The following is a 14,992-nucleotide window of genomic DNA, read 5'->3' on the forward strand; positions in this document are numbered from 1 at the left end:
TCTCTGTCAGTAAATTCCTCCTACTCAAGGCATCAACAACTTTATTTGACTTGCCACTTCTATGCTTCAAAACAAAGGTATAACTCTACACAAACTCCACCCATCTCATATGTCTCTGATTCAACTTACTCTGACTATTCAAATACTGCAAAGCTTGATGATCAATATACAACACAAACTCTTTAGGCAACAAATAATGTATCCACTTCTTCAATGCTTGAATTATTGCATAAAATTCCTGATCATACATAGAATATCTCTTTCTTGAATCATTCAACTTCTCATTGAAATATGTTATCAGTCTTCCTTCTTGACTTAATACTGCTCCAATTGCATTTCCACTTGCATCACAGTTCACTTGAAATATTTTGCTAAAATTTGGTAAAGCCAACACAAGCTGCTTTGTCACCTTCTGTTTTAACAATTCAAAGCTCCTATTTGCTCTAGTTGTCCACTTGAAATCCCATCTATCTCCTCTCATTTCTTTTGTCATAGGGCTACAAACTAAACTGAAATTTTTGATAAACTTTCGATATAAACTAGCCAATCCTTGAAATGATCTTACCTCCCCAATGCTTTCCAATGTAGGCCATTCAAAAATTGCTCTTACCTTCTCAAGATCCATCTTTAGTCCATCCGCAGATATCACAAATCCCAAATAGACTAACTCTTCCTTCATTACTGCACTTCTTAATGTTTATCAACAACTTTTATTCTCTCAACCTTTGCAAAACTTATCTCAAATGCAACAAATGTTCTTCCTTGCTCTTACTGAATATCAAAATGTCATCCAACTACATGATAACAAACTTACCCAAGAATTTCTTCAATACCTCATTCAACAACCTCATGAAAGTTCTCGGTGTATTAGTCAATCCAAAAGGAATCACCAACCATTCATACAATCCTTCAGTTGTCTTGAATGTTGTCTTCCACTCATCTCCTTCTCTGATTTTGATCTAATGGTATCCACTCTTCAAGTCTACCTTTGTGTAGTATTTGGCTCCACTCAAACAATCCATTATGCCATCCATCCTAGGCAAGGGAAATATATACTTCACTATGATCTTATTTATTGCTCTAGAGTCAGTACACATCCTCCATTCTTCTTAGGTGCTAATAATATTGGCACTACACAAGGACTCAAAATATCTAATCAAAACTTTCCTAAACTTGTCTATTTGACTCCTCATTCTCTGTTGGTGTCATCTGGTGAGATGCTTTATTAGGCAAACTATCTCTAGGAATTAGGTCCATGCAATGACTGATACTTCTCACTAGGGTTAATTCATCAGGTACATTATCTGAAATGATGTATTTATACTATGTTAGCAACTCTTTTATCTCCTCTGAATGTTCTTCCTCATGCTCCAGTTCTTCAATATTCTTAGAAACTAAGGCAAAACACACATTCTGATGTCTCATCCCATCCAGAAATTTCATTCCACCTACCAAACAAATTCTAGAACTTTTACAAACTTCACTCTTCAGAGGCTCCTCCAGGGGAAACAAGATTTTCTTCATCCCATTTGCAACAATAACTTGTATATGTTCTTCCTCCCATCATGTATTGTCTTCTTATCAAACTGCTAAGGTCTACCCAACAAGATATGACAAATATCCATAGGCATAATATCACACAAAACTTCATGATAAGATCTAATTTTTAATTTTACCAAACATTGTTCACTTACTAGTATCTTGTGATCATCCTAAATCCATGCTATCTGATAAGGCTCAGGGTGCTTAAATCTCTCCAACTTCAAATTATTCACCATCTCCTCTAAAACAAGATTATTAGAACTACCACTATGAATTATTACTTTACAACACTTACCAAATACCTCACATCTAGTCTTGAAAAAATTCCTCCTCTGCAAGGGCTCTTCATCCTCTCTGGTATGACACAATGCTCTCCTCATCACTAGCAACTCTCCATCCTCTGGTTTATTAGTTGATCTAGTAGGTCCTTCTTCTATCAATGTCATTCTTCCACTACTCTCTGCCTTCCTACATTCAAAAGAACGATATCCTTCTCCTCCACACTTAAAGAAAATTCCTCTAAACACTCTTTTATCTTGTCTTTTGTCTTCTTTTCCATAACCCTCATTCCAGTATCCATCAGGTTCTCCTCTCTGAGAAAAAATTATATCATCCTTTCAGTATGAACTACAATCTCTACTAGCTTCCTTTTCTTTGTTATGATATGCACAAAGTCCTCTTCCTCCAGGATAGCTTCTTCCTCAAAAGCTTCCTCTAGAAAACCTTCCACCTCTACCTTTTTTCTTCTATTCATGTCTTCTGTTTAGCTTCTTCTTTGCTTTTAGGGCATATTGATAAGATTATTCAACACTCTACAACTTGATTAAACTAAGGTCATATTGTATAGACATCCACAACCCAATTCAAATATCTAGAAAATTGTTCAATCTCGTCATCAATATGTCTGGATTTGATATTCAACTTTTAGAATGCTTCGGTATACTCCTTCACACTAGATACCTTCTTCTTCAGATTTTATAACTTTTAAAACATATTCACTTGATAATCAGGTGGCATAAAATTTGATTTTAACTTGTTGATTAGTCGCTTCTAAGATTTGATCTTCTCTTACCTCTTCTCTATCTATCAACCTACAAAGGTTCCCACCAAAGAGATGCATGTCCTTTCAACTTAGTGCAAGCTTATCTCACCTTCTTATCTTCAGATCTGCCTTCAAAATCAAAATACTTTTCCATTTTTGTGATCCAATCCAACAATTCATCTGAATCCAACTTGCCATCATAATCCAACAGTCTAAAATGCAATCTAATATTTTCTCTTGACAATGCTCTTATAAACCTTTCTTCATTTGGATCATTCGCTAGTGGATCTTCTCCTTCTTCTCTAGCTACCTCTTATTCTTCATCACCACTTACATCTTCAACATGTCGACCTCTTCTTTGGGCTGTTTCAACAACTTCTAAACAGGCTGCAATTCCTCACAATATTTCCATCACAACAAGGTCTGCATTACCACGTGTTCCAACACCTCTAGCATTTCCTCTTCGGGCCATCCTTACACGAGTCCTCTATCACTATAGGATGGATCCTCAATCTTCCACCCTACAAAAAATTCTTATAGGACTTCACAATCTTCAAAATGAAATCTCGCTCTAATACCACTTGGTGTAGTCACAAAAGGAGGGTCCTCAAAGAGAACAGTTCAAACCATGCAACAAGAGTTACACAACAGAAACAACACAATGAGATGGAGGAAAATGCAGATCATACTTTATGATATCATGGAATTCAATTACAATATGTTGGCAACATGTGGGCTTACAAGATTCAGCACATGATCCTAATTACATACATGCTTAAATACAGTAAATGGGCTCAAGCAAGAATGCAAGCCAACTTTGGATCTCCTAGATCTTTAAGATTTATCTTCTAAGTTCTAATGAATGAGTTATAATGCTCAATTACATTGATTTATATTATCAAGAGTGATCCGCATCGACCCAAGATGAAATAATAACTAATGAACAAAATGAAAGATGTAAAATGACCAGGTCGACCTCCACCTAATGTAGGACCATCCTTGGTTCTTGGCTATCTTGCATCAACCATAAACATTTTCTTTCATTTTGTTACCTGTATTGTAATTTCAACATTTCATTGTGTTTCTTTGCATTTCCTCACTAGATCTTGTGTAGTTGGATTTTGTTTGTGGACGTGTTCATATACCTTGTTCTAAGTCCATGGGACATTTGGATCCTTTTCAGCCAATTTATCATTTTCGGAATGTGGGACAGTTTTCTGGACCGAAACACCATAACTGCTTGGACCTATTTGCTAAATTGGCAAACCTTGTAGATCATTTTTGTAGCTTGAAAAGCTTCGATTCATTGTTTCCAACATTCCTTGTCGTGTGGCCAACCTTCCCTTAGGTCCACTCTTCATGTTATGGATTTTTGAGAAGGATCTCTTTAGTGGAGGCTAACTTGGTTGTTTTAAATGTTTCATCTTATTAATTGGCTATTATTTCATCTTGGCCCAACACAGATCACTCTTGATCATATAAATCAATGTAATAGAGCATTAGAACTCATTCATCAAAACTTAGAAGATAAATATTAAGGATAGGAGATCCAAAGTTGACTCGCATTCTTGCTTGATCTTGGATATTATATTTAAGCATGTATGCAATTAGGCCTATGTGTCAAATATCGTAAGCCCACATGTTGCCAACAGATTGTAATTAAATTTCATGATATAATAAAGTTTTTTTTGCATTTGCCTCCATCCCATTATGCCTTTTCTATTGTGTAACTCTTGTTGCATAGTCTGGACTATTCTCTTTGAGGACCCTCCTATCGTGACTGCACCACTCTCTCCCTCTCAATCCCCCCTCCCTCCTCCACTCTCTCTCATTCTCTCTCTCTAGGCTATTTAGGTTTTCATCCCCCTCTCTCTCTATAAGTTTTCTCCCTCCCTCTCAACCTCTCTACCTCCATGACTTACTACCCACCTTTCTCTATCCCCCTCTACCTATCTCACTAGCCTCTCTCTCTCTCTCTCTCTCTCTCTCTCTCTCTCTCCATCCATGACATACTACCCACCTTTCTCTATCCCCCTCTACCTATCTCACTGGCCTTTCTCCCCATCTAGGTCTTTGACCTCTATCTACCCCCTCTCTCTCTCTCTTCATATCCCCTTACCCATATCCCTTTATGAACTCTCTTCTTCTACTCTCTATCTCCCCTCCTTCTTCAAGTGCCTCAATCCCTCCATGTCTACCTCTCCCTCCATCCCTTCTTACTCCCCTTTCTTTGTTCTTTTTTGTCTCTCCTCTTCTCCCTCCCTCCCCTTTCTAGGTCATTACCTCTCCCTCTTCTTTATATGGTATAAGTTATAAGGTCTATAAATTGTTTGGGGTATAGGTTTTTGTGAATAGGGTGTAAGATATCTGATTTATGGTACAAGGCTAAGGGAATAGGGCATAGGCTTGAGGGTATTGGTATATGGTTTATTGTACAAGATTGATAAGACAAGGTTTAGTTTACATAGGGTTGATGGTATTTCCTATGTTGAGACCTCCCTCATTTTCTCCCTCTCCCTATCTCTTCTCTCTCTCTTGCCTCTTTGTCACCTCTCTAGGTACTAAGTCAAACAAGGAACCATGACTCATCAAATAGGTAGCCAAAGGTAACTAACTTTTAACCATCCTCTACCTTATACAATAGCTTGAAAACCCACCAAAACTAGACACCATGAGTGCTAACCTAGAAAGAATTAGAGCCAACTAAATCTTTAACATTCACAAGAAGAAGAAGCAACAACTCCCATCTCTAAACACCCTAAAAATAGAACAAGGCCTAAAAGGAAGCTCTTATAGAGAAAATGGAAACCCAATCGACCTAGACATCTAGAAGCCATCAACAAATGAAAGCCAAAGAAGGCAAGGAGAGCAAAAGCTAATGTGCAATACACTTCCAACCAATCTGCATCAACAAAAATATCGAAAATGCCAAGCCCAACACCATAGCAAGAAGGAGACCCAAAAATATCTATGTAGACCCCTAATGTCCAACCAAACGATTGAAGGACAACATCCACACATCCAAAAAGAAACCCTCGGTACAAGACAAGCTTTGCAGTCCACAAGCTCAAGCAAGCCTTAGTCCCTACAACCACAAAAGAACCCACATTTTCCAACAAGTGTAGGGGAAAAATTCCCATCCTAGTAACAACCAACACCATAATTGGTGCCCCCACCACACACCTACAAAATGCCAAAGCCACGACAACTAGGTAATTTGAATCATCTTTCTCTTTGAATCCATCAACAACATTCTTACTAGAAACCTAAGCACCATTTCTCTACAACCTTATTTCCATCTCCATTAAGAAGACAACTGCAACTCTGAAAGAGACAACAAAACTCCCTAAAGCATCAACTAAAAAAGGCCCAATGCAACCCACAATAGAGATAACAAGAAAGTGCTAAAAATTCATACTCAATTTTTTTCCTTATAGTCTTTTAATTCATTTTTTAAATAGGAAAATAAAAATCACCAATCTCTATAAAAAAGACATCTATCATTTAAATTATGATGCAAGACAGACTTAATTCTTTCATTTATCAATAATAGATCCTTTATGATTTCACATAAACAATACATCGATATGTTCAAATACTATCTCATCTGAACAACTTTAATAATATTATAAAAGTATTACAATTTTTTATTTTTTTTTGGGTCAAGATGTTGATGTACTATTCATTTGTACTTATAAAATTCTTCAACAAAATAGAAAACTAAGAAAAATGAAAGAGCTTGACTCTTTCCATTGTTTATATTCTAAAGACATATAGCCTTTCAACTTCTTCCATCTTTTCTTCTTAGATTGACCATTTATATTTTTACTAAAATTCATTGAATTGATGTCGTAGGTTTATGTATAAAGATATACAATTAACAAACAAATTAGAAATGTTCCCTCATTTTAAAAAATGAGATTTAATGGTTTTATTTACAGAATTAAATTATAATTCATAATACTTAATTTTTGCATTGAATATTATTTTAAATATAAATTGAACAAGTGCCACATGGTGGCTAGTACTTGCCTTGTTTTTAGTATAGTTTTAATAATAATTATGATTTTATTTTAATAATGATTATATTTTAAAAATTATAATAATTAAGATAAAAAAATTAAACATAATTTTTTCATAATAATTAAAATTTTATTAGAAAAAAAAAAAAAATTAAAGAAATCCTAATAAATTTTTAATTTCATAAAATAAAGTTAAATAATTGAAATAGTTTTAGATTTAAATAAAATATAATAAACAAAAATGTGTAAACAAAACTATATAAAAAATTAAATATTAAGAAAAATTGAAATTAAACAATAATAAAAATAAAAATAAAAATTCTATATTTATTTTCCTCTATAAAATATCTATAATACATATAGAAATATAAAAATGCATCACAAAAAAAGTTTAATTTTTTAGAAATAATGGCGGTGACTAAAATTTTTCGTGACTAATTTTTTTCTAAATTTACATATATTTTTGGCTATATAGTTGCCACTAAAACTAAATATTTTGGATTTCCTAAAAACCAACATATAACAACTAAATTGTATTTAGCCAATAAGTGTACAGAAAAATAATTGATATCGTAGATTTATGTATAAAGATATACAATTAACAAACAAATAAAAAATGTTCCCTCATTTAAAAAAATGAGATTTAATGGTTTTATTTACAGAATTAAATTATAATTCATAATACTTAATTTTTGCATTGAATATTATTTTAAATATAAATTGAATAACATGTTTTAAATTTACAAGTTATAGTAAAAATAAGTATGTTTTAATAGTTTACTTTAATAAATGAGTTAAATAATATTTTGTATATTATTTTAAAATTTAAATATATCAAACTTGATATGATTTATTATAATAGCATGAAGACAAAATATTTAATAGTGATAAATTATTTAGAAGCAATCAAAATTTGAAAATATATAATAAAAAATAACATATAAGTATATAATATATATTAAAATATTCAATGAAAAATGAAATAAGGTAAAAATTAAACAAGGATTAAAATAATTATTTTATGTAAAAATTAGTATAATTTTAAAATTAAATAAAATAATTATATCTTAAATATATTTATTTAAGAAATCGCAAAGATATAGTGTTGAGATGTGTATCTAACTCATATCATAAATTTAATTTTTAATATATTTATTTAAGATATCTCTATTAATATTAAATTTATTTAAAAATAATTTAATTTTAAAATGTAAAACTTATTATAATTTGGATTTGAATAAATATCCTATATATTTATTGTTGGGTTTTCCAAATTGCTCTAGTGAGAAATTGGCTAACATCATGTAGTTTATGCTAGATTTTTTGGCTAATAGTTTTATGAATATATGGTTTTTTACTAATTTTTGAAGTGGACAAATCCTCAAAAATAAAAAATTTGAGTGTGCTCCCCTAACTTTTTTGAAATCTAATCAATAATAAAAAATAATAATTTCAAATATGTAAAATGGAGTCTAGTTTCTAAAAATGTAATTTACTTCAAAATTTGATGAATAAGTAAAAATCTATGTTTTAGTTTTTGATAAAAAATGAACACACTAACAAAAGGAAATAGAGATGAAAACCTTAACATAATCAAAATGTTAAAAAATTATATTGTTGGATAGCTAAGAGGGAGCTTAATGTCATCAAAGTGTTTATTTTTGTTTGCATTGAAACACGTAAATTGATGATGGGGAGCACAACCAAGAATGTGTGAAAAAAAAATTATTTTCAAAAAAACCCATCTCAAGCCTAAAATAGTCATGGAAGCCTTCGAGTTGGATGCCCAAGGAAAATTCAAGCCAAAGGCTTGGTGTTTCCCAATTCAAACCATTTCGTGAGCACCAAATATTTGAGTACCAAATTGAAAAAATGCACTTTTATCATTTGGTGAGTGCCAAATTTGGTGCCAACCAAATGTGAAAAAATGATAATTTTCATTTGGAAGTACCAAATGTAGATTATAGGTTTTAGAAGATAATATAAATTTTTATACTTAGGGCTAAGTTCACCAAGACGCGGGACCAAAAAGGGGCCTTAAGATATCACTTTTTTTTTCTAAAATCAGCAAAGTTTGAACTTTGATGTGAAAATGAAGATAGTTACACCCAAAATGTGAAGGTGCAACAAGAATAAGAGTTGTAGTGCTCCAAGTCTACTTTCTAAGAAACTAATTTATTTTGAAAATGGTGGAGATTAAGGGTTTCAAAAAGGGGGAGCACACAAAGTCATCCTATTTTTGCAGAAAAACATAACATAACATCTAGTGTGCTCCCCCTAAAATGTCAATTTTTCTCTAAAATTTATAAATTCTAGAAAAAATTTATGCCAATTTTTTGGAAAAATTTTTAAATGCCAATTTTATGGAAAATTTTTTAATAAAAATTTGATTTTTTACTAATTTTTGAAGTGGACACATCTTGAAAAACAAAAATTTGAGCATGTTCCCCCTTAAATTTGTGAAAACTAATCAAAAATATTTTTTTCTTTAAAAAAAAATTGTATATAATGGATTTTAGTTTCTCAAAAAGTAATTTGCTTCAAAACTTGATGAATGGGTAAAAAGCTATGCCAAAATATGACATGTTGGTTTTTGACAATAAATAGACACTAACAAAAAAAATCAGAGATGAAAACCTTAACATAATCAAAATGTGAAAAAATTTATATGGTTGAATAGCTAAGAGAGAGCTTAACAATGTCATGGTGTTTATTTTTGTTTGCATTAAAACATGTGCAAACTTGATGGAGAGCATGCAAAAAAAAGTGAGTAATTTTTACATGGTTTCAAAAAACACATCTCATGCCTAAGAAGGTCATCCAAACCTTTGGGTTGGATGCCCAAGGAAAATCCAAGCCTAAGGCTTGGTGTTTCCCAAGGAAAATACTATGGCCCCTACAAAATTTGGCTTGTGCCAAATTCCAAAAATGCATTTTTTAAGTTTGGCACATGCCAAATTTGAAATATTCCATATTTAGTGAGTGTCAAATATGGTGCACACCAAGTGTATTGGATGAACAATTTATCAATCTCGCTCACTCTCTCTCCCTCTCTCTATTCTTTACTGAAATATATATAAATGATAACACTTAAGAACTATATTTTATGTATATTTTGGCAAGATTTCTTAGAGTGATTTTAGATTCTAGTTTTAGAATATTAGGTAAATTTTAGATAGTAAATTTTCAATAAACAACATGTTCATATCGACATTCTCTCTCTCCATCCTCTACCTCCATTTTCCTCCATTTCATTATCTTCCTCTTTCTCTCTCTCATATCTCTCTGGTCTCTCCCTCTATTTCCCTCCCTCCCTCCTTTCTTTCCTACCTCTCTTGCACTTGGTCTCTCTCTCTCTCAACCCCTTCTCTCTCTCTCTCTCTCTCTCTCTCTCTGGTCTCTCCCTCTCTTTCCATCACTTCCTCTCTCTCTACCTCAACCCCTAATTTCCTTCCTCCTTTTCTCTCACTTGGCCTCTCTCCAAGATTTCTCTAGTCTCTTCCCTTATAGGCTTTCTCTCTCGTTGGTATATCTCTCTCTTTTCATCAATCCCTCCATGTTTCTGTCCATCTCTCTCACTTCCTCTCTATATAGTATCTCCCTCTTTCCATCCCTTCCCTCTCTCTAGTCTCTACCTCTGTTTCCATCAACCCCTCTATTTCTCTCAAGCCTACCCCTCTTTTTCCCTCCCTCCCTATCTCTCACATTGTCTCCCTTTGTCTAGAGGTGAGATATCTAAAGCCTTGCAAGAGAGGGTTGAGAGACCTAGGAGAGAAGTGGGTAATGAAATAGGGAGATAAAGGTAAAGAGAGGTATAGATCGAGTTAGAGGGAGACATAGGGATGGAGACAAAGAGAGAGGGAGAGGGAAGAGAGATGAAGAGAGGTAGGAATAAAGATGTGGGTAAGGGGGGAAGGAAAGGTAGAGAAGGAGAGAGGGTGGGAGAGACCTCAAGAGGGGAGATGTACAGTGGTGAGGGAGAGAGAGAAGTTCACAAAGAGAGAAAAATGGGTAAGGAGATAGGGAGAGAGATGGAGAATGAGGTAAAATAGAGAGGAGAGAGACCTAGAGCCCTACAAGATATAGGGGTTAGAGGCCTAGGGGAAAATATAGAGTTGAGAGAGATAGATGGCTATAAATAATGGGGGCTTCATTGGCTAGGCAATATTATATTACATAAATTCATATTGGGGGGTTTAATATGACAAAAATGAGGATGAAAATAAAGAGGTTTTTAATTTAGGTTATGAAAAAATACAATATCTGATGAAAATAGGGGGTTTTTAATTTAGGTTGTGTATTGGAAGGTGGTGACAAAAAAGGAGTTTAGGGAAAAAAAATTTGAAAATAGGGAGATTCTTTACTATGCCATGAATGCACATGATATAACCTAGATTCACATAGTGAATCCCCTGTGGTAGAAAGAGGTGGGTAGTGAGATAGGGATGTGGAGGTAGAGAGAGAAAGATAGAGGGAAGGAGAGACCTATGAATGGGGAGAGACAAAGGGTGGGAAGGAGAGGTAGTGATCAAGAGAATGGAGAGAGATGAGAGAGAAATGATAAGAGATAGATTGAGAGAAAGAGAGAGGGAGGGAGGAAGGGATAGTGATGGGGGTAAGGAAGGAAGGTGAGGTATAAAAGGAGAGAAGGTGAGAGAGACCTAGAGAAATAAAGGTAGTGAGAGCGTTAAAGGGGGGGGTGTCTAAAGAGAGAGGAAACATATAGTAGAGAGTGAAGGATAGGAAAGATAGGTAAATAGGTAGTGTTAGATCATGTGGGAGAGAGTAGAGAATGATACATAGAGAGGTATAAATGGAACAAAAAGAGGAGTCATAGAGAGATCTATAGGTTTAGTGTTTGTAGGTGATAAAGATAGTAACAAAGAGAGAGTGAGATAATGTTGATAGGAACATGTTGATTATTGAAATTTTACTAAGTCTAGACATTTAAATGATCGTCAAAAACCTAGAATCTAAATTATAAGTCCTAGAGATATAAAACCACTCTCAAACATCTTGCTAATATATACATGAAATATAACTTGAAATATGCTTTACACTTAAATGTCATACTTAATGTATATATTCTTGTTAGGAGAGAGAAAGTGAAAGAGAGCCAATTTCTAATGCTAGACATTTGGAAAGAACCAAATTGGATACTAGCCAAATGGAAATGAACTTTTGAAAGTTCATACACCAAATTTAGCTAGTGCCAAATTTGGATCTCACCTTATTTGGCACTCGCCTTATTTGGCACTCGCCTTATTTGGCACTCACCTTATTTGGAGCCCTTCTTATTTGATGCTCGCTTTATTTGGCACTTAGCAAATAGATTTGGCTCTAGACCTCTTCGACCCTCTATACCTCATCTTCCCTCATTACCACTATCTCTATCTCCCCCTCCCTCCCTCTCTTGTATTGTCTCTCCCTCTCTTATTTTTTCTCTCCATTCTCTTGATCACTACCTAGCCCTCCCATGTTCTTTTTCCCCAACTCTAGGTCTCTCCCTCCATCCCTATTTAAATCACTACCTCTCTTCCCATCTCATTGCCCATGTCTCTCTCCCTCTCTATCTTTATAACCTCTATTTATACCCCTAGGTCTCTTACCCCTCTTTCCCCAAGCTCTAGTTCTCTCACCTCTATATCTCTCCCCTCTATATTTGTTTCCCTCCCTCTTCGCCTCTCTCTACCTCCTTACCCCTCTTTCTCTCTTTGTGAACTTTTATCTATACCTCTCCCTTCTCTAGGTATCTCAATCACTCCTTGTATACCTCTCCCTCTCTCCTTAGTCCTCTCTTTCTCTTTGTTGAATGGGTAAGTGAACAAATTTGCGGTGCCACTTTTTATCTTTTCATAAAAAAACATCATTGGCATGAAAAGGTCATCCAAACCTTCAGTTTGAATGCCCAAGGAAAATCCAACCCAAAGGGTTGGTATTCTCCAAGTCAAACCATTTGGTGAGCACCAAATATGGCGCTCACCCTATTTGGCACTCACCAAATTCAAAAATTTTAATTTTCAAGTGAAAAGTGAATTTTTTGCGTTTAAAGAGCGCCAAATTTAGTGCATGCCAAATGTTCTACATTGTCAAATTTGAAGTTTTTGAGAATGTGAAAATTTTCTAATTTGGGCACAAGTTATACCTAGCCCCGAAGGAGAATATATACATAAAATATAACATTTAAGTATAGATCACATTTCAATGTCTTTTTTCTTTATTATAATTTTAATTTATATTTCATGTATATATTGGTAGGATGTTTGCGAGTGGTTTTATCTCTATAGGAGTTATAATGTAGATTCTATTATTTAGAATAACATATAAAATTTCAAATAGTCAAATTTTAGTAACTAGCATGTCAAATTTCAGTAATCAAAATTCTTCTATTAGCATTCTTTAGCTCTATATCTCACTCTCTTTATCTTCCCCAAAATCTAGACCTATCTCTCTCCCTCTCTTGTCTGTCTCACATCTCTCTCCCCTCTCTAGATATATCCCACCCTCTACCTTTTCTTCCTTCCTTAACCCCATTTCTATCCTTAACTCCCTCCATCTCTCTTATTCTCACTCACTCTCTTATTATTTATCTACCCTCCCTCTCCATTCTCTTGGACACTACTTATCCCTTCTATCCTCTCTCTCCCCATATCTAGGGCTCTCCCTCCTCCCTATTCACCTCACTACCTCTTTCTCCCTATATTATTACCCATCTCTCTCTCCCCCTCTTGGTTTCTCACCTATATAATTGTTCACCCTCTAGTTCTCTCCCTCCCTCTCCACCTTACTCTCCCTCCCCCTTACCCCTATAGATTTATGAACTCTCTCCCTCTTTTCTCTCTCTCTCTCTCCAAACCTATCTATCTCCTCACTCCCTAGGTCTCTAACTCCCTCTATGTATACCTCTCCATCCATCGCCTCTTACTCATCTCTTTGCTATTCTATCTATTCCATCTCCCCATTGTCAAGGTTTTCACCTCTCCCTCCTTCCATCTCTCCTTCTCTATCTCAAATTTCTAGGTTTCTCTCTCATTTTCTATCCACCTCTATACCTCTTAATCCATGTCTCATTGAAAACCTATCTCTATGCTCCTCTATCTATCTCTCCTCTCTCTATCCCATCTAGGTATTTAACCTCTCTCTCACCCTCTAGATATCTCATCTCTCTATCTATCCCCTCTCTAGATCTCACCCTCCCTCTCCACCTCTCTCTCTCTCCATCACCCCTTAACCATCTCCCTTTATGAACTCTATCCTTTTCTTATATCTCTCATCACCTCTTTATCTCCCATAAACTCTAGACCTATTACTCTCCCTCTCTTCTCTATATTTCTTTTCTCTCTCTCTCTCCTCTCTCTAGGTTTCTCCTATACTCTCTCCCTCTCTCTCACCTTATCTCCATATCTATCCTTCCCTCCCTCCATCTCTCTTCTCCTCATATTGTTTCTCTCCACTCTCTCTTTGATCTCTTGATCACTACCTGTCCCTCCTGAATTCTCTCTCTATACCTATTTTTCTCCTTTCTTCCATCTTTATCTCTCTACCTCTACCTCTTTGTCTAATTACCCACCTCTCTCTCCCCCTCTATCTTCTTCACCTCTATCTTTCCACCCTAGGCCTGTCACCTCTCTCTTCCTAAGCTCTAGATCTCTCTCCTCTCTAATTCTTTTGTTTCCATCTCCTTACCCCTCTTTCTCTCTTTGTGAACTTATCTCTTTTTTCCTTCTCTCTCTCTCTCACCTTTCTACCTCTTCCCTCTCTAAGTCTCTTAGTTACTCTCTACCCACCTCTCCCTCTCTTCTTAGCTCTCTATTTCTTTATTTCTCTTTTAGTTAATCCCTACCCACCTCTCCCTCTCTTCTTAGCTCTCTATTTCTCTTTTAGTTAATCCATACCCACCTCTCCCTCTTTTTTATCTCTCCCTCCCCTTTCTAGGTCATCACTTTTCCCTTCCTTATATAGGATTTAGATAATAGGTTGTAGGATATAAGGTTTAGGGTATGGGGTACAACATTGATGGTACATAATTTAGGGTACATAGGGTTGAGGGTAGTGGTCATATTGCTACTTCTCTCTATCTCTCCATCTTCCCCCCTCTCTCTCTCTCTCTCTCTCTCTCTCTCTGCCCTCCCTAAGTCTCTCCATCAATCTCTATCTCCCCCTTCCTTACTCTCATATATGTCTTCCCCCCCTACTGTCTCTTATACTCTCTCTATTATGTTTCCATTGTCTATGTGACCACCTCTCCCTCATATTCTCTCTCTCTCTCTCTCTCTCTCTCTCTCTCTCTCTCTCTCTCTCTCTCTCTCTCTCTCTCTCTCTCTCTCTCTCTCTCTCTCTCTCTCTCTCTCTCTCTCTCTCTCCCCTTTATAGGTTGCTCCCTCCT

This window comes from Cryptomeria japonica, chromosome 5 (assembly GCF_030272615.1).
Source record: "Cryptomeria japonica chromosome 5, Sugi_1.0, whole genome shotgun sequence".
NCBI classification, from domain to species: domain Eukaryota; kingdom Viridiplantae; phylum Streptophyta; class Pinopsida; order Cupressales; family Cupressaceae; genus Cryptomeria; species Cryptomeria japonica.